At 42.8% G+C, this 21,447-nt stretch overlaps 1 protein-coding gene across 6 annotated transcripts in view; it reads right to left on the bottom strand.

Moving 5' to 3' along the window:
• C1H1orf21 (chromosome 1 C1orf21 homolog) overlaps positions 1–21,447 on the bottom strand; it is a 229,090-nt gene that overhangs the window by 151,534 nt on the left and 56,109 nt on the right. Inside the window, exon 2 of one of the 6 annotated variants that reach the window (XM_067029364.1) lies at positions 7,922–8,038. The exons of the other annotated variants lie outside the window; for them this stretch is intronic. The gene's annotated coding sequence lies outside the window, so the exon portion shown is untranslated. The remainder of the gene's footprint in view (positions 1–7,921; positions 8,039–21,447) is intronic. 6 annotated transcript variants of the gene reach the window in all.

Here is a 21,447-nt window from a genome sequence, read left to right as displayed (position 1 = left end):
CCTGCTGCTATTTTATTTGTGGATTTTGGTGCTAATATTTGAGTACATGTATGTTTAGTATCCTCAGAATTATAAAAACTTTTAACGACGCAATGTAGTAACACTTTGATAAGATGTGAACACTAGAAAAAGTGTTTCAAAATCTGAACGTGCATTCCTCTTTCCTCTCACAATAACCCCTCTCCTCCTTTTTTCCCCTCCCTACTAAAACAAATGAACTCATCTATCAGAGAATGCTGCAAAGTCTGGCCTAACAGTACTTTCTTTCTCCCAGTGCTCTCTGCCTCAGGCCACACAATCCCAGGTCTGAGGGGAAGTCAGCAATGACCCAGTGATTGAGTAAACCCATCACTTGCCTGCTGGACTGAGAGCTGTTCACTGAAATGAGTGTCCCTAAGGGAAAGCCTTGGCCATCGGAAATTCTGCCTGCTGGAACCTTTAAGTTCCAACCAGAACAGCTCAATTTCTGGAAGTGGCCCCAAAACGTAGGGAAAGCAAACAGAGAAAACCTCTTTGTTGGTGAAGGACTCAGTCTCCCTCCGTTACACACACACAACATGCATACATACACACACACACACAATAAAAATTCTAGAGATGCAAAGATTACCTCCAGCATTTTGTGACTTTGTAAAGGAAAAGAGTTGTGTGGCTTTGGGCAAGTTACTGACTTCACAGGGCCTTGGGTTCTCATTTACAAGATGGGATAAGACTGCATGAATTTTGAGGGGAGCAGAAGAGACGATATATGTAAAGTACTTAGCATAGCCCCAGGCAAGTAGTAAAAAAAAAAAAAAAATCAATACATGATTGTTACTGTCACTATCATCACCATCATCATGACTTAATGGGATGGTAATGAACTTTACAAAGAAAGCGGCAGAGGCAAAAGGGACTAGAAAGAAGAGATGGAAAGAGAGATGTGAGGTAAACTGTGGCAGCTTAGTTCTCCTTAGGAACTAAACCAAAGATAAGCAGGCAGGACGGAATACAGACAGAAACCAAGAAACAGAAGCCCTGCAGCAGGAGAGGCTCATGGCCCCACTGCAGCTCCTGCACAGAGAGCCCCGAGCAGTGCCGGTGTTTCTGCAGCACTGGGGGTGGGCAGGCCAGCCTCTGTGTGGACATGCCAGGGCTCTGAAGGCAGAGGCCGCTGTGTGCAGACAAATCGAAGGTCAGCGAGCTCTCCTACGCTTTGTCACAGCCTGGATGACTGTGCCACTCACATCTTCCACTCTTATGTGTTTTATGTGTCAGTCTCCTTCACCAGCCAGATTTCCAAGGTCATGACCATGTCCTAATTATTCCTCTCTATATTCCCTCTGGCACAGGTCAGGCACACAGTAGGTCTGCAACAGATGTTGAGCAGATGAATTCTCTTAGAAACCTCTTTTCACAAAGAGACATGGGGGGCTCTTAAAGAAGGGAGCTCTCACATGAAAAGCTGCTCAACCTCACTAATCATTAGAGAAATGCAAATCAAAACTACAATGTGGTATCACCTCACACCAGTCAGAATGGGCATCATCAGAAAATCTACAAACAACAAATGCTGGAGAGGGTGTGGAGAAAAAGGAACCCTCTTGCACTGTTGGTGGGAATGTACATTGAATGTACACTATGGAGAACAGTATGGGGGTTCCTTAAAAAACTAAACATAGAATTACCATATGACCCAGCAATCCCACTACTGAGCATATACCCAGAGAAAACCATAATTCAAAAAGACACACGCACCCCAATGTTCATTGCAGCACTATTTACAATAGTCAGGTCATGGAAGCAACCTAAATGCCCATCGACAGACGAATGGATAAAGAAGATGTGGTACCTACATACCAATGGAATATTACTCAGCCATAAAAAGGAATGAAATTGGGTCATTTGTAGAGACATGGATGGACCTAGAGACTGTCATACAGAGTGAAGTAAGTCAGAAAGAGAAAAACAAATATCGTGTATTAACACATATATGTGGAACCTAGAAAAATGGTACAGATGAACTGGTTTGCAGGGCAGAAATTGAGACACAGATGTAGAGAGCAAAGGTATGGACACCAAGGGGGTAAAGTGGTGGGGGGGGGGGACGGTGGTGGTGTGCTGAATTGGGTGATTGGGATTGATATGTATACTCTGATGTGTATAAAATGGATGACTAATAAGGACCTGCTGTATAAAAAAATATATATATATCAAAAAAAAAAGAAGGGATCTACCTCTCCTCCACCTCAGGTCCTAGGTCACCTGCATGGTCAGTGACCTCTTTAGCATATCACCAACAGCTATAGTTAAAAATGTCCATCTGAGCCATGAAAGACAATTTATTTTTATTTTTTTTAAAATTTTTTAATTTTTATTTTTATTTTTTTTGTGGTATGTGGGCCTCTCACTGTTGTGGCCTCTCCCGTTGCAGAGCACAGGCTCCGAACGCGCAGGCTCAGCGGCCATGGCTCACGGGCCCAGCCGCGGAATCTTCCCGGACCAGGGCACGAACCCGTGTCCCCTGCTTAGTCAGGCGGACTCTCAACCACTGCGCCACCAGGGAAGCCCATGAAAGAGAATTTAAAATTATGTTCAGTATATACTCCCTAAAAAGATAGGAAGGGAGTTATATGTAATATTATACTAGTATAATGGAATTTTGGAAGCATCTGGCACTTGTATAGTTGTCCCTAATCTGCCCACGAAAACTGTGCCATTTATTTATTTCAACAGCCATTTTTTGGTAACTTGTTTAGTTCTCAACATTTCACTAGCGACCAGAGATTCCAAAATGGTAAGTCAGCCAGACCTTGATTGTACATTTCCTGACTGTCAGTTAGAGTCTAGAGATGTTGAGCAGAGCTTCTAAAACTCAACCATCTGAAAAATCAAGGGTTTGTTTTTGTTTTTGCTGAAATTTAAATCTTTGCTAAGCTTTCCATGACAAAGAACTTTTGAAGGATGATGTCCTCAGAGGGCCAAACAAATTGAAAGTATAAATAACCATTTTCAGGTAGCACAAATCAATGTCCCTTTAACCTACTGAGTTTAAAAAAACAAACAGGGCTTCCCTGGTGGCGCAGTGGTTGAGAATCCGCCTGCCGATGCAGGGGACACGGGTTCGTGCCCCGGTCCGGGAAGATCCCATATGCCGTGAAGCGGCTGGGCCCGTGAGCCATGGCCACTGAGCCTGCGCGTCCGGAGCCTGTGCTCCGCAACGGGAGAGGCCGCAACAGTGAGAGGCCCGCATACCGCAAAAAAAAAAAAAAAAAAAAAAAAGCACTTCAGTTCTCATGCTGCTCTCAAGAAATGCATAGGACTTTTGGGAACGTCATCGATTTTGTAGAGCTCAGCCAAAAAAACACATTCTGTGTGATCATCTACTTAAAAGAAAACAAAAGGTAAGAAACTGAGAGAAAACAGACCTAGGAGGACAAAGCAAATCAGGTGAGGAATGACCACTCCTCCCTAATGTACCAGCAGATGCTGTTCTGCTCCTGAGGAGTTCGCTCCTGACTCTGCACTGGGGAGTCTTTCCATGTACCTACCATCGTTTCGGTGATGTTTAGTGGGGTTTGAGACCACAAACACATAAAGGGAGGGTAAGAAGCTCTTCCCCAGCCTTGACGCTCATCTTCAGCCACTGAAAAGCTATTGAGGAACATCTAGGGTTACAGGTTATGAGTTATTAGGACCTTGTAAATGTTACCGAAATTTGCAGTCTACTCTAGAATAATTATTTGAAATCAGCCCCAATGTTCCCCATTTGAGGTAGCATAATTACTGAACACGGTGTTCCTTCCCGCTTGTCCGACACAACGTACTTAGAGAAAGAGACCAAGAGGGACAAGCCTGGTAGGACCCGACGAATGCAGGCAGGAGCCACACGACTGGGGCCCACCAACAGGAGACCACAGCTCAGCGTCCAGACAACCTGGCCGGCACCTCTTGGCATTAACACTCTCCAAAGATCCACCTTCAGTTCCAGTCTGACACATGAAGGTTTCAAGTCTTAGCCTGAAAAGGCAACTAAATGCGTGGCTTGATGGTAAACACTTCTTTCTGTTGGAGAAAGACCTGGCAGAAATGGGTGACGTTTAGGGTTTGACCACATTCTATTCTAACAAGGCCTTTGGCCAGCTGTCATCTCTGTGGGACCTCTAGGGGGGTCCAGGGTGAGGCAGTTTTGGTCCTGGATATCACAAAGGCACATCTGGCCAGCTGCTTAGTATGCCCGTATCTGGGAGGAAGTCACCCCCATATCGTCTCTATGATGTCACTGCCATTACCACCCTAGGAATGGTACTGCAAAAATAAAAGACATAAATTTCCTAAGTCCAAGATCTCCTTGACAATATTAAAGAATTTTTACGATTCACAAATTCAAATTTGTATTTGTAAATCATGATCTGAACCCTTTAAACCTCTCACTATTCATGAGCATTTTCTGGGCCACAGATTTCGTGTCTTTGCTGTTTTGAGAAAGGAAAAAATTCACAAGGCAATGTCCAATGGACATCAGGATGGTCCTACTGGCAGTTTTAAAAACATCAGAACATGATTAAAATTTTTAGTAAAAAACTGTACTTCTCGTAAGTTAGTAATTATTCCATTAATTTTCTACAACTAAGACAAATTAAGATTCTTAGTGCACTGATTCTGTCAAGTCCTTCCCCTGGTCCAAAACCCTCCAAGACTCACTCTGCCTCTAGCGTAAAGCCTGAGATACCTGGACTTTCAAGCTCAACACGGCCTCAAGGACCACTGAGGTCAAGGTTCTCTCTCTCTTTTTTTTTTTTTTTTTTTTTTTTGCGGTACACGGGCCTCTCACTGTTGTGGCCTCTCCCGTTGCGGAGCACGGGCTCCGGACGCACAGGCGCAGCGGCCATGGCTCACGGGCCCAGCCACTCTGCGGCATGTGGGATCTTCCTGGACCGGGGCACGAACCCGCGTCCCCTGCATCGGCAGGCGGACTCTCAACCACTGCGCCACCAGGGAAGCCCCAAGGTTCTTAATTTTACATATGAGAAGACTGACGTCTAAGGAGTTTAGTCAACTTACTCAGGGTCCCGGAGGACCCAGACCCGTGGGCTCACTGCTGCCTCTTGCTGCTGCTCCAAGGTAACCAGCATCCTTTTCATCTCATCAGATGGGTCTCACAGACCACCCTTCTCCCTCCATATTCTACTCACATGCCTTCCTCTCTACTTCTGCTTAAGCCTTTACTTTTCCAGGAAGAAGACTTCACATGGTTTCATGCCTTCCTTCAATCCTCTCTTTCCTAAACTCTTACTTATAGAGTCAAGTATTTGTTGTTTCTCAGGCATCTCTCTCTAAATAGACACTAAGCACTTGGAGGGCAGAAACCATCTCCTGTATGTCTCCCCTGCTATGTTGGAGGCCCAACTAGACAGAGTAGGAACTCAATAAACCCGCTTCAAAATAGGGAGCAGCAGGCTGGCTTTGTCTTCCCACCTCAGCACCTGCTATCTCTGCCTCGAAGGTTCTCCCTCCTTACCTCTACCTGGTTGAAATTCTGGTCTGTAGGAGCTGTCCCTCCCCCAAGGTCTCAGAATACCCGATAGGCCCCTTCGTAGCCCTCATATAGGGCAGAATAGTCTTAATTCCTAACTGTCCATCTATTGGTTCCATAAGTCTAGGGTATAGACTCCTTGGGAGACACAGATTATGAGTTTCTTGCTTCCTATGGTATCCCTAGCTTCTAACAGTGCTTAGAGCTCAGGAAATAAATAAGGAATGAAGGCCCCCAGAAGAAAGTCTGAACTCCTCATGGAAATCAAGGTTTTCCACGCACATCTCCAATCTCATCCAGCTTTCTACAGGCATATTGCTCTAGCCAGTCTAGTCTCTAGCTACTAACCCCTGAACATACTTTCACATTCTAACCCGAACTGCCTCTGGCTCACGGTCTCACCTTAGATAGAAAGCCCTCCTGTTACTCATCTCCGCCTGGTTTCAAATTCTACCCATCCTTCAAGGTCCAGAACAAGTCTTACCACCTCTACGAAGACTTGCTCCAGGCCACACAGATCTTCCCCTTCTCTGAATTCATCAGCACGTGTCCACACGGCTCATTCATCATCACCTGTTCATGTTGCTGCTGGTCCACGGTTATCTTTCCATCTCAGTGGAACCTGGCCTACGGAATCCCCTTTCCTCTGAAGTCAGCACTTAGCTCTCCATTTGGGACGTAATTATATACATGGTCTTGGGACATCTCCTGCACCGTTGTTTCATATTGTTAACTTTTGTGTGCTTTTGTCTTGGCATCCTAGTCTACTTATAAATTTTTCAAGGCAAGTCATGCTTTCGGTGTCTTTGATCCTCTGTAATTCTTTGCACAAAGTAGGAGATTAATAAATATTCGTTACTTGACATGTTAGCTAGAAAGCAAAGAAGTGCAGGAGGAGAGAACTACGGAAATTGTAAAAAATGACTTCTGCCAAAAGTGAAGTTGAAGTTTCTGATTATTAGAGGCTGGCTAAGAAGGTCAAATGGTGATAGTATAATTACACCATCATTTGGTAAAATTACTCTCTGAATAAAGGTTATTTTTAAATAGAAACTTTTGTCCATATGATAAAAAATTATGAATAGAAAACTACAGAATAGGAATAAAAAAGGAAAGAAATAAAAACATACACCCAAGATGGACACACACACCCCGCCCCTACCCCTACATCAGGAGGGCTGGCTGCGGCACCTACAACTGCATCAGCTGACTTTTATGACAAGGTCTAGTTCACGACCGACTTAACATCATGGCTTTCTACAAACGTTTGCCCAACAACTCCCTAAACGTGAACAAAATAATTCTTCCACAGTTGCAGGGAGAGGAGGGAGGAGTATCAATCTTTTTCCTACTTTGCCATAAACGTTTCCTTACAGTGATTATTTTTGGATGAACTGTGTCTAACTATTTATTTATTTTATATCTCACCATACTCTGCCCCCCCCCCCACAATGTGTACAGCAGCTGCTTTCAACCATAAATAGCAACTTTAGAATACAAATGCTGTGTTGGGGGGTCAGTGATTCAGGGTTCAGTAAGCTAGCAACAGTATGTCAAGACCTCCTAATCTATACCCTCAACTACCAAACGGCCACACCCCCCCCAAGACAAGGGCCTGCAAACCCGCTGTTCAAATCAGGGTTGGCTAATCACAAATCGATAGTGGCCAGCAACAGAAATATCACAAAACAGAGGAGCCTCTTCGCTGGGCTCCAAAAGCCAGGGGATTAAGGGATATAAATAGGAACCTAGGAAGCATACACACTACTAGGAACTAGAGGCCACAGAGTTGCAAGTTAGGATTTGGCCCTGGGAAAATCCAAGTTTGTCAGCGTCTAGAACCCTCTAACAACCCCCACCTCACATGTGTTTTATATGACAAAGGCTGAACACACGTTTTAGTGAAAATGAATTTCAGTTCCATTACCAGGAACGTTCTCCTAGCTGAAGACAAGAAGGAGAGAAAAGGACACTTTAATTTTTTTTCTAATAAATTAATGAAAACTGAATTCTCATCTCCGAGACATACATATTACCAGAAAGAAAATGAAGACTCATACCCTCCTCCCCGTTGGTTAGTTTGGTTTTGTCATCACCTCATCCATTTCGCTTTAATGGACCTGGGTTTCTAGGGGCATCTGTAGTGAAGGGTCCTCCATTTCTTAAAAAATATATATATTTCATTGGTTTCCTTTCCCTATCCAATAGTGAAGGTCATGATATAGGAAAGCAGCATGATAATGTGTTTTTTTAATCAACCACTCCAGCAGTGGCAAAAATAAATGAAATGTGGGAGGCTGTTTATTTGTATATCAAAGAGAAAGTGAAATTCCCCATTGGGTGACGCGATCATTTGTTTTCCCCAGGGAAGCAAACAAATGAAATAGAAATAAAACAGGAGCCTACCCTTCATCATTCACGGTGTAATGAGTCCTTGCGATTAACCATTCTCCTTCCTTGTTACACTCACTTCCAAAAAACAGATGTACAATGACATCAGCAAAACAGTCAAAGATCATCAATCTGTAAGACAGGAAATGCAGCGGCCAGACTTGCATCCTTTTTAAACATGAGCTGACTCCTGGCTGGTGGCTCTGGCTCTGCTGTGCAGGAAACGGGCTCACCGATAACAGGTATTTGGGTAGCAGCAGTGATCGGGAGGATTTATTGGTAGCAGTGCCCTAGGACAGGGAGACCCAAGCTTGCCACGACTCTCCACACCAGGTGGCCGCCTATACAGTGTGCTTAAAGTCAAAAATCTTAGACTCATCGAATCCAGTAAGAAGTATGCAATGGTACTTTCTCTCCCCTCCAACTCAACCACCTATTATTAGAAGCTGGACACCAACAACTTTCTGTCAAGAAGACCAAAGACAGAGTATATAAGGCATGGGGGAGCCCTGTCCACTGACATTAGGACAGTCTAGTAGATGGACAAGGCTACCACACTGGCATACTAGGAACACCCAGTTCAAGCCCTGACAGACTGGCGCTCCGAGGTCCTAAGCAAGAGGCCTGGCCGACAGAATGGTCGATGTGCGTGCTCCTGGGTCATGGGAGTAGGGCAAGGTGCTGATATTGAAAATGCTACCCCTAGCAGTGATGCTCAGATGATGGCAGGCATACAAGCATCAACATTTTCCGGAGAAAAAATGGAGCCAAGAAGACAGGGAAAATGGAGACAAGTTGGAGACAAGGAAGGAAACTTGTCCTCAGTGTCAAACAGTGATGGAGAGCTACGGAATTCAGGGCCCCTGCTGGCATCACAGACATAAGAACAACTGATGCTCATACACCACTTTACCATGTGTGCAGCCTTGCACACATGCTGGCTCTGTCGATCTGCCAGGGTCTTCAAGTAGATGATTCAGAAGACACTGACAACGCAACTCTAGATGCCAGTAAAGTTAATCCGGATCTAGGGTACCCCTGGCTGGAGAGGTAAGAAAGGGGAAATGCTCCTTTAGATAAAGGGGTAGTCACCCCATTTTGATTTCCTCTGCTTGAGAGTAACAGGTGAAAAAAAAAAAATTGATAAGAGTATCAGAATATATTCAATGGCATTTATAGCATCACTGACCTTGTTACCTCTTGCTGGCACCTCCGCAACTCAATTTCTATTGAATGTCTATTGAAGCTGCATTTTATTGGGGATGTAAACATCCATGAAGGATCCTGATTCTCCTCACAATGGTAGCAGTTGCTTGAAGGAACAGAGTGAACACTGAGATTGGGGGACACACTGCGTGACTTCCCTCCACGGCTTGCTAGTCCCCCACCCCGAACCTGTTTCTATCACTACCTACCAAGATGATTTTGAATGAAATCTGTGGCTAAGATGTCTAGAGAAAAGCAATGATGGTTTCCAGCACAACAGAGAGGAAATGCGTTGTTCTCTCTAGGATGCGCCCTGGCGCTCTCTGCTCTCTTGGTTGTGGAAAGGGTGTGCAGGTAGTCTCGGTGCGGGAAAGTCCTGAAGAACAACAGAAAGAGTTGGAGAGAGATGGGGTGCAAGGAAAAGACATGCTGAGCAGCCGTCAGGGTGGAGGAGACTGGAAGTCACCATAGGAAAAGTGAAAAATAAGGGGATGGAGGCAAAAGCTTTTACGACTGCTTTCCTGGCAGGGTCAACTCAATCCCTAGACTCCACTCAAAGTGTCGGGTTTCTAGGAAGCTTCCAGTGATCTCTGTTCCCTGCCCCCACCACCCAGGTGCCCTCAGCTCTTCTGGCACTTCCCGCACCGCGTCCGCACTGCCTGCTCATGTCTGTCTCCCAAACTAGACCATAAGGGACAGAAGCACAGACTCTATTATTCACCAAAATAATAATAATAACAATAATCTATCCCCAACTCCTAGCACAGTCACTGTTGCATAGAAGGTGTTCAACACCTGTTTTGCCAAATAGTATGAATCTTAAAAATGGAGATGTTAATAAACAGATACCAGCCGTAACAATCCCAGGGCAGCTTTGGAATCTTAAACCAATACAGAGCACAACAAACTAATAAAACCCTCATGAAAAGATGCTCAACATCACTAATTATTAGAGAAATGCAAATCAAAACTACAATGAGGTATCACCTCACTCCAGTCAGAATGGCCATCATCAAAAAATTTGCAAACAGTAAATGCTGGAGAGCGTGTGGAGAAAAGGGAACCCTCCTGCACTGTTGGTGGGAATGTAAATTGATACAGCCACTATGGAGAACAGTATGGAGGTTCATTAAAAAAACTAAAAATAGAGCTACCATATGACCCAGCAATCCCACTACTGGGCATATACCCTGAGAAAACCATAATTCAAAAGGACACATGTACCCCAACGTTCATTGCAGCACTATTTACAATAGCCAGGACATGGAAACAACCTAAATGTCCAACAACAGATGAATGGATAAATGATACCTATATACAATGGAATATCACCCAGCCATAAAGGGAATGAAATTGGGTCATTTGTAGAGATGTGGATGGACCTAGAGTCTGCCATACAGAGTGAAGTAAAGTCAGAAAGAGAAAAACAAATATCGTATATTAATGCATATATGTGGAATCTAGAAAAATGGTACAGATGAACCTATTTGTAGGTTGCAGGAATAGAGACACAGACGTAGAGAACGGATATGTGGACACAGCGGGGGTGAGGGAAGGGAGGGTGGATGAACTGGGAGATTAAGTTTGATGTAAATACACTACCACGTGTAAAATAGATAGCTACTGGGAACCTGCTGTATTGCACGGGAAGCTCAGCTCGGTGCTCTGTGATGGCCTAATGGGTGGGATGGGGGGTGGGAGGGAGGTCCAAGAGGGAGGGGATATAGGTATACATAGAGCTGATTCACTTCATTGTACAGCAGAAACTAACACAACATTGTAATAGCAATTTTACTCCAATTAAAAAAAAAAGTGAAAAAAAGAAAGTCATTCAGTCACTGGGAAATAAACAAGGAGAGCTGCGTGTAGTTTCTTCAGTATTCCACAAGGCCAAATGAGGCATTTTTATAACTGGCTTCAATTCCCTACCAGTACAGGTTTCACACGTTGTACTCTTTGACCTCAAAGTGTTACAAGCAAGCTTTAAAAGTGTCTGACTTACCCTTCACCTTCCCCAGGAACAACTTATATGTTAGAAAAATACAGCCCATTCTGTTAAGGTAATGAATTTCTTAAATGTCAAGCTATTTACTAAAATAAATTACTCCCCAAACCACTTTCTAATCTACCTTTCTAGTGAAGACAGTACAAGCTGATAGGAAAAGTCATCTATTATGTGAATGTTCCCATGCAGAAACAAAATTATTTCATAACATACAGCACAAGGTGATCTGCATAAAATGCAGTCAAATAATGTTTAAGTAAATATGATTATTACTAAGATACCCTGCAGTTTTTTTTTAAACATACACTTTATTCAAGGAATGGCAAAATCTTTGAAAGAATTCCCTATAAAACAGAGACACATGATAGAGCTACGAATACTACTCTAATTCCTATTTATTTAAATTTGCCACAGGCTCATTTATGCAAGAGTTAAATTTCTCGCTCTCTCTGAAGTTCCAGCATTGTATGATCATTTTGTTTCCTGACACAAATTTTAAGGCCCCTTAAATTCTGAATTAGTTTAAGTCTGATTCTTTTAAAATTCTTTTTATGGCATACATTTAGACATGAATTAAAATTAATTCTGTTACGAGAAATTTCCAATCGCTTTTGATAACTGGCAATAAGCCAGACTGTTATAAAAGCCAGAGTTGGTGTAAATAAATGAAGATGTTAAATTGAAATACTTTTGGAGCTGTTTCAAATTATAGCAGAGCCAAAACCATATCCATTTACCATTCAGTACACATATGCCAAGCATAATATCTAGTTTTTTATTGCTTCAAATAGTCTAGATCTAGCAGTGTATATGTTAACTCCTTTAGAGAGGATTCCTTTTATCTGTTTCCCCATTGGGACCCAACACAGATGAATGAATGAGTAGAAGATTGTAAGAAACCTTTCCCCCCTATCAATCTTTGGTTAAATTCCCAAAGAGAAGCAAATATTAGCAGAAGATGGACAAAAGGCCAAACGCCACTGGAACAATCTGTACTCAACACCACAAAACAGTAATAGTTCCTCTGCTGAGATCAGTTACCCAGGCTTTAAATACACTGGCCCCCAGCCAAAGCTCCATGAGAGCAGGACCCTGAGTCTCCTGGGGCCCAAGTATCGCCCACGCTTAGCACAGGGCACTCGACTCCACTTACAGGGGCAGGATGGAGCAGTTATAAGAACCCACGCTTTGGAGTCAGACAGATTAGGGAAGAAACAGGATCTACTGTTTACCAGCTATGAGACCCAGGGAAAGTTAATCAATCTCTTAAACTTCAGTTTCCTCTTCTATAAAATGAATATAAAACCATCTACGTCGGAGGCTAGTTCTGAGCATTTGAAGCAGTGTCTACAAAGCAACTACCATGTTATGCACTTCGTAGATCCTCATAGAAAACAGCTCTCATTATAAAGAAGGGAATATGTATCAGGAAGTACACATGTCATTAAATGATTAAAAAAGGCTACGACTGCCTAAATGATATTTACACTAAGCTTCACTCCCATAAAAATGCCTCAGGACACTCAAAACTGATGCAATCTCACTTTCCCCTTATCTGTTACAGCCCATAACAAATCAGACCAAAGATGGGGAAGTAAGCACAGGGACAGCAGGCAAGATTCCCATCAAAGAGGCACAAAAAAGAACTATCAGCAGATGCAAGAGTCCAGGAGAGTCTGAGCAACGCAGCACAGGGACAGCGGCTTTCAGCTGACCGAGCCCCCAAACCAGTGCTCACGTGGATGATCACAAAGAGGTCCGACTGCCTGCAGCATATTGATTCCACTTCAGAAAGCAAGAGAGATAGAATCCATGTAAAAAAAAAAATATTTCTATACTACTAGTTCGCCTCTACCTCCCGCAGCTGGAATCCAGGTCTCTTTCCTTTGGGTTCTCGTAGCACTTTGCTTGCTTCTCCACCGCAGAGCTCCTTATGGTCTTTTTTTCTTTTTTTTTTTTTTTAACATCTTTATTGGAGTAGAATTGCTTTACAATGGTGTGTTAGTTTCTGCTGTATAACAAAGTGAATCAGCTATACGTATACAGATATCCCCATATCCCCTCCCTCTAGCATCTCCCTCCCACCCTCCCTATCCCACCCCTCTAGGTGGTCACAAAGCACCGAGCTGATCTCCCTGTGCTATGCGGCCGCTTCCCACCAGCTATCTATTTTACGTTTGGTAGTGTATATATATGTCCATGCCACTCTCTCACTTTGTCACAGCTTACCCTTTCCCCTCCCCATATCCTCAAGTCCATTCTCTAGTAGGTCTGCGTCTTTATTCCTGTCCTGCCCCTAGGTTCTTCAGAACCATCTTTTTTCTTAGATTCCATATATATGTGTGTTAGCATACGGTATTTGTTTTTCTCTTTCTGACTGACTTCACTCTGTATGACGGACTCTAGGACCATCCACCTCACTACAAATAACTCAATTTCGTTCCTTTTTATGGCTGAGTAATATTCCATTGTATATATGTGCCACATCTTCTTTATCCATTCCTTACAGTCTATTTGGTGTTAGTCTACATGTCAGGAGAACATAAGCTTCTTGAAAGCAGGTAACCATTGTTATTCATCTTTGTTCAGTAAGTGCCAATTTTCCTCTCAAGATGACAGATGCAATTCTAGCAACTTCTACATCCCCCACAAGTTCTCTCCTATGAGTAAGAACTCAATTCGGAACACACTGTAAATATCTGCAGCTTACTGCTTTATACCACAACACCATCTTCTTATGGCGCATTTATTTACAATTCTAACATTTTGGCAGCCATGTTATCATAATTATAAGGCAAGGGATAACATCAAACCAAATGATCAGCCATCACCTTTTCCACCAAGCTGCCCCAGATAACTTCTGCTTGGTTTGGTCTTCTCTCTCCTTCCAAATGCTGCGACCATTCACTCAATTTTTCAGTCAACATTTACTGCTGCTGTGGGCCAGCAATAGATTAGGCACACCTGGCCATATATATCTATACAGATAAAAGTATTTGCTTCCAGTGGGGCGATTGTTAGAGAATGAGCAAGTAAGAAACCGTGATACCATAAGATGGGTGATATGGCTAGCACAAAACCAAATAACAAAGGATGCCCGGACAGATTCAAGAAAGATTGTGCAGAAAGTGGGATCTGATTGGACACTCGGAGAATTTTAGCAGGAAAAATATCAAATCTGCGGCTTGTGCTATCATAATTGTTTCTAAAGGGGAAAAGTGGGAATATTTTACTATGAAAGAAAATAAACATATCATAACCTTTCTGAAGATCATCAAGTTTCTATTGCAGACGTAAACTCTTCATGTTGCCTTTAAGCTGTTAGCTATGATAATGAAATTACCTAACTTGGTTAATCAAAGAGGAAGTTAAATTTAAGCAGAAAGCAATGAAAAAACATCACGTGTCAACCTGACAACTCACAGCAAGTAAGAACCATGTTCCAGTGCATGCGCACACACACACACACACACACACACACGCACACACACTCTCTCTCTCTCTTTCTCTCTCTCTCTCTCTCTCTCTCGCTCTCTCGCTCTCTCGCTCTCTCGCTCTCTAGTATATATACAGAGAATTAAGCAGCTGCTTTTTTTTTGGTTATCATTGGAAAGTTTATTGGAAATTCAGCATAAAGGGTTTCTTACACTCTGACCTCATCTTGTACAAGCCATATTTGTGATACAGCATATCAGGTCCACTGATCTAAACACAAATGACATGATGAAAGGAGAAACAGCCCAGAGAAAAACAGAACAAAATGAAAACACTCTGATTTTAGGAAAGGCTGATACAATGAGTCTTCTTCAGTCTGTAAAGATCCAAAGGGGACAGAAGGGTGTAAAAGAGGGAAAAAGAACTTGAGTGACTATACACACATCAGAGAATTATGTAGCTTCTTGATGTGTTCCCAGGGCCTATTAAAAATTTGACAGTGAGAACCCAAAATGAAGACTCATAATATCCCCAAATCTGAATGTTATACATTCATCTAATCATAACCTCTTTCAGCAGATATTCATTCAGGGCCCAGCATGGGCCAGGAGTAATTCTAGGTGCTTGAGATCTGATGGGGACAAGAAAGACATGGAGCTTTAAAGTGGTCACTGTGAAAGAGATGACGGTAACTCTTGATATCAGCAACCCCAGAAAGGTAACCATTTATGGTTGTATTTTCATTGCTTTCCCCAAAGAGAGAAAATACTGAAGCAAACACAACATCATAGGGAGAATGCATAAAAAGAACATATATAAATATATGTATATGTATATGTATACCCTTATCACTTTACTGTACACCTGAAACTAATACAATATTGTAAATCGACCATACTTCCAAAGAAAGAAAGAAAGAGAGAGAGAGACAGAGAGAGAGAAAGGGAGAAAGAAAGGGAGAAAAGACAGACTGATTCTAATTTGGGGGTGGGGGAGGGAAGCTGGCTATCTCACAGCTACTTTCTAAGACTTTATTTCTCAAAGTGTGATCTAGGGACCAGCAGGATTCGGATTCACCTGGGATCTTTTTAGGAACACAGAATCTTAGGCTCCACCCTAGACCTCAGAATCTGCAATTCTAACAAGATCCCCAGTGACTCCTGTGCACGAAGAAGTTTCAAAAGCACTGTTCCAACAGGTTTTATTTACAAGCCCAATTACCACACAGGTCACCTTACATTTGTGGCTGAAGGTGAGCTCTAAGGCTCCTTCCAACTTTGAGACGGTACAGTGACACTGGCGCCAAAAGTCTGGAGAGGGCTCACTTAACCCTTTTAAAATGTCAGGTTAGGGACGAACCTACAAATGCTGTATGCTCTTTACAGTGGAACTTTGAGGAATACAAAATTCTGATGACAGCATAGTTACAACAGACATACACGACCCACCACACTTCACAAGTTCTAATTCCTAACCTCAGAATCTAGACTGTTTTGAAATAAGGATATAATTAACTTATTAAAAATAGCCTATGTAAAAAAATATATATTTACTACCCGCTAATTCCTCCAAAGAATGTCCGTATCTGAGAACAGTTTGACACTTGCTTGGGATCAGTAATTTATAATTCTAAGGAATGTAGGGAAACCACACCATGGTACCAGACAATGTTGAGAGATCCTATCTCTTTCGTATGCTTGAGACTAACGGGTTATGTTGCCCACTGCTGTTGGACTTACCACTAAATTTACCTCTAAGTATCTGTGACTGTAATTACTGATTTGATTTACACCAACTCTGATCATAGATTATCCAGACAAAATTCAAAGTTCCTAATCTACTCAACCATATCTTACTGAATGAAGTGTATCAAATATATCAAAACTTGAAATATTCGTAGCCTTTCCCTTGATTTTCAGCTTCAATTACTGTATAAGGATTAAGTTTTAAATATACGCAATTCCCTACTTACTGTCTTTCCGAAAGTAAATAAAACAAAAGAAATTCACTCTCTATATGAAATTTTTAGTGTTTTCCTTATGGATCTGCTGCTATTGGTATATGCTTGGCATAAAGCACTTGGAGTCCCCATATGATACATGCTAGCCTTCTAGTCATACAATGCTGTGTTTCTTTTTTTTATATATAATAAATTTATTTATTTATTTTTGGCTGCGTTGGGTCTTCATTGCTGCGCGCGGGCTTTCTCTAGTCGCGATGCGCGGGGGCTGCTCTTCCTTGCGGTGCACGGGCTTCTCATCATGGTGGCTTCTCTTGTTGCGGAGCACGGGCTCTAGGTGCTCGGGCTTCAGTAGTTGTGGCACATGGGCTTAGCTGCTCCACAGCATGTGGGATCTTCCCAGACCAAGGCTTGAACGCATGTCCCCTGCATTGGCAGGCGGACTCCCAACCACTATGCCACCAGGGAAGTCCCAATGCTGTGTTTCTTATTTTCAAGTTTAGAAAGAAATTGCAATCCATCTCTCCAAGCGCCAGAAAGAAAGATTAAATATAACCTCTCCTTCTCTTTCGGAGTTGACTTTTCAAAATTGCAATTTTAAAACACATTCTGGGGAAAGCTGGAGAGCAGCCTCCTTAAACTCTAACTGAGGTAGACAAAAGCTGTAAAATATCTGGCACTCGCTGTCCCTTAATCCCTGAAGTTTCACACATAAAACTAACAGCTATTTCTTGAACAGCAAGTCAAATACGGCAGTTCTGAACAAATAACCTAATAAAAAAAGAGTTTGGGTTGAGATTTCTTTAGAGATTAAAAACTAAAATAGGTGGCAATGTCAAGGAAAGTCAAGGCTTTGGAACAAAAGAGGATATTAACATCGGTAGGTTCAGCAAACGAAGGAAAAGACAAAACACTGAAACGCAGACCAATGTTTACACTGGGTTGTCTCCTTTAGGAAAAGGAGACACTAGTTTCATGAGAATGGCAGATCTAGCAACAACGTGTTCCTTTACAATCTTATGGAAAGCAAAAAAAGAATTGCAAAACAAAAGCAAAGCACAGGCAGAGGCATGGCTTTGGGCTCTACCTGCACTTAACGGCAATGCTGCATTTACCTGCGGCTCCATAGGTGCCAGCTGAGTTCTCCCCTCTGCTCATAGAATCTCTGGAGGACCGAATGGGGCTCAGTTCTTCCAGATGAGTTTGGCTACAACACAGCTCTGGCATCCTCTCCCCGAAGTGATGTGGGCTGTGGCCCTCTCCACGTAGAGACATTTCAGAGTATACTTCCCAGCTCTAAGATTTTTCTAGAAACAGGCTGTGGCTCCTCGTCAGACAGCTTGTTTACAATGGAGGAGGGAAACGATCCTAGCCGAATAGACACACCAGTGGCCCCTGGAACATAGCAATGCTCTCAGCAAAGGCCTTTATGCTTCCTTCTGACTGAAAGTTTTCCACTCACGAGGCCAGGGAAAGGCCAGGCACAAACAATAGAGGTGAGGCAAAACTACTAAATTTTTTAAAGGCTTTCAAAATTGCTCATCAGCTAGAGCAGTTTATAATAAAACTGTGCAGGCAGAATCAACAAGCAAGATACAGATTTTGTTCCTACCTCACAGGACCTGAACAATCCCACCGATCTACTGTGACACCATAAAGTGATTCACAGAAATTCTTACGTGTTATCTAGCTAGAAAAAGGCCAACCAAAGTTTGCTCTGAGCCACCAGACACACAAACATGTCTGTGAAAAGGTATACAAATCACAGTCTGGCTACGTGCAAACAACACATGTGGTGGTCACACCCTCTCTGCCACCAGTCCCCGCTGGGGTCGGGCTGATAATACACAAGGCAAATATGACCTTATTTCCCAAGCAGAAAACCACAGAGCTTACTTTGGGGCAACCCTTAATTTTGCTGCTTCTGATAAACACAACTTTATCCAGTGACCCGCATCCGATGGTGACCCCACCAACGATGTGAGAAGTGCCATCTCCCTTTGGACTGGTAAGACGACAATTGCAAAGATGCGGACTTTTGCTCTGCACTAGGCTTCGGGGATTCTAGAAACCAAAATCTTTCTAAAGGGAATAAGCCTTTCAGAGGAGACACAGTGGTGATACCATCACTCCTGCCAACCGAACCTTCTATCTCGTTAATGAGAAGTAAGCTCCCTCCAAGCAGCAGTCCATAAAGTTTTCATCAGGGACACTCCTGTATCACACCCACACACGTCTAGGAGTTTAAGATGCATTCTGTACACTATCCAGAGGGAAATTTCATTTAAGTAGTTGGCCTTGACTTCTGACTTCAATGTCACGAAATAGTTCACCTTCCAGGGAAAGCAAAAGATCACTTGGGGATGGGCTGGCACTTTTGTTCATCTCCAGTAACAAACTAACATTAACATTTATTTCTAAAAATGAAATGATTTATAAAGGATGTAATCACTCAATGGAGCATGTGCTCATGAAGTTTATAAACATGGAAAACTTCTGCTTTCAGATGCTTATCATTTGCTAATGCCCTTTTTGTGAACTTGGAGCAGAAGAGGCTTCCAGCGCTGCAAGATACTCACTTGGGGGTAAATTCAGCTGCTAACTTTTAATTCATTTTTGAACGTACTGTGTACCCATGCCTACATTTTTAGAGAAGTGTGTGTGTGTGTGTGTGTGTGTGTATGTGTGTGTGTGTGTGTGTGTGTGTGTGTGTGTGTGTGTGTGTGGAGTTTTTTAGAGCCTCAAAGCACAATATTACAACTGTTGACGAGCAGATTGAGATTAAAACCAATGTCCCCAAATTGGGTAAAAATAAAAAATTTTAAAAAGAAAAGGGCATGGCGATTATTTTCGTGTAATTCATTTTTTGAATTCAGAGCTTTAATAAGCAATTTTTATGCTGGTGAATTCAGAAGTCAACTGACACTTCTTTTTTTCTCCATCCTCATTTCTGATTTTAAAGAATAAAAGAACTCATTAGCACAGAAAAATGAGTTAGGTTTTCTTCCTGACCTTTAGAAAGCCTTTCATCCAGATGAAATTTAATTAAGTTCAATATTGATATGGACATAGCAGAGAGCAGGAAAGTTAAAGAAAAGGACAGGCAATTTAGTTACATGTTTAGTTGGTAACCTTTATCTAGCTATGTGTGTCTGTGTGTGTGCACACGTGTACACCTTTTGGGCATGCCACAGCCTACCAGGTAGGTACCTCACCTCTGCTGCTTGTCACCATAGAACTCACAGATTTCTTACTCTTTGTATTAAAGCATTGTTGAGATCCATTAAAATGCACAGACTGTTGGGCTAACAACATATTCTACCATTAACCCTTCCCTGATTTAGAGCTCCAGGTTAACTGGTTAGACACCTAGCACGTTCTGACTCGGGGCTGGGGGAGTCCAGGAAAGGGCAGTGATGAGCTCCCTGCCTGGAGGAGCACTGGGCTTGGAGGGTCCCAGAGAGGCCTGTGGAGCCCGTGCTCTGCATTTCACTGACCCCAGGGCATCTAGTAAAGGGGTGCTTCTCTGATGGAACCCTGAGCAATAAAACTTGCATACAACCTCTGTGCACCATCCCCTCCATGAATGTACTAGGCATCCACCTACGACCTCACTGGGCTGTCTTCTAAACAAGTGACTCATACGCCTGGAATTGAAGACACCACACACCCTGATCCTACCATAAAGATACCTCCCTCCATCTTGTGTTCTGTCTTACCCACACCCCACACACCAGACAGAAAGGCTTTTATGTGATGTCCCAAATCCAGTGTGAGCCTTGCTTTCCTATTGTCATGACTAAGGGCTAGCAGATCCTGCCTTCTCCACCATGGACCTGGCAGGATGAGGTCACTAAACGCTGAAGGAAAACCATATGGAGATAACACAGTTAGAGATAAACTCACAGCTGCTAATATGTAGGCTTATAAAAATATTAGCAATAGAGATCTTAATTTTGAGATAATGTTGTGATCATGGACAAAGCCTTTTCTGACTAAACCTGCTCTCAGAATACTTAACTAATAATTTTTCTGGGAAAACGGCTCCACTATCAATATTGAGTTCAGTGGCTCCTGGGTAGTAAGATAGTAGTTAAACTCCAATTTTCATTGCTAAAAATACTACAAAATAAGTTGAAAATAAAATTCAATCACCCTAATTCATTTAAAAAATACATATATGTAGGCAAGATGTTTAGGAAGACAGCAGTCTTATTTCAAACCCTTTACTCATATTTTAAAGGGGTCACTAGGAAATGGGAGGGAACAGGGATCTAAGCCAATATTTTATAACAACTATAAATGGAGTATATAACCTTTAAAAACTGTGAATCACCATATTGTACACCTGTAACATCTGATATTGTACAGTAACTATACTTCAATTTTTAAAAAGGAGAGAAGAAATGGGAGAGAACAGAGGAACCTAGAAAGAGAGGGAAATAATCAAGTCACCAAAGAAAAACCGGTGCTTAAAACAGTCTCCCACCTACCCCTCCCGGTGGCCACTCAGGACACCTCTCTCTTCAGGAAATGGGATCCAAGAGGAAAAGGAGCCCTGTGGTCTCCCTGCCAATATCTCCTTGAAAGAGCTCAAAGTGGCACCCACATGAAGGAAAGGTCTCTGGGGACCAAGGTCCTGCAATCAGCAACCACTTACTAAACACTCACGCGCTCAGGACTGGGCAAAAGCTAGAGTATAAAAGACGCTACAAAGGTAATAACAGGTTAGCTTATAGCCTATAAACAAATACAAGGCAATTAAAAACAACACCACTGGGCTTCCCTGGTGGCGCAGTGGTTGAGAATCCGCCTGCCGATGCAGGAGACACGGGTTCGTGCCCCGGTCCGGGAAGATCCCACATGCCGCGGAGCAACTAAGCCCGTGAGCCATGGCCACTGGGCCTGTGCGTCCGGAGCCTGTGCTCCGCAACG

This window comes from Kogia breviceps, chromosome 1 (genome assembly GCF_026419965.1).
Source record: "Kogia breviceps isolate mKogBre1 chromosome 1, mKogBre1 haplotype 1, whole genome shotgun sequence".
NCBI lineage: Eukaryota > Metazoa > Chordata > Mammalia > Artiodactyla > Physeteridae > Kogia > Kogia breviceps.
This window is presented reverse-complemented; position numbering and strand designations above follow the sequence as displayed.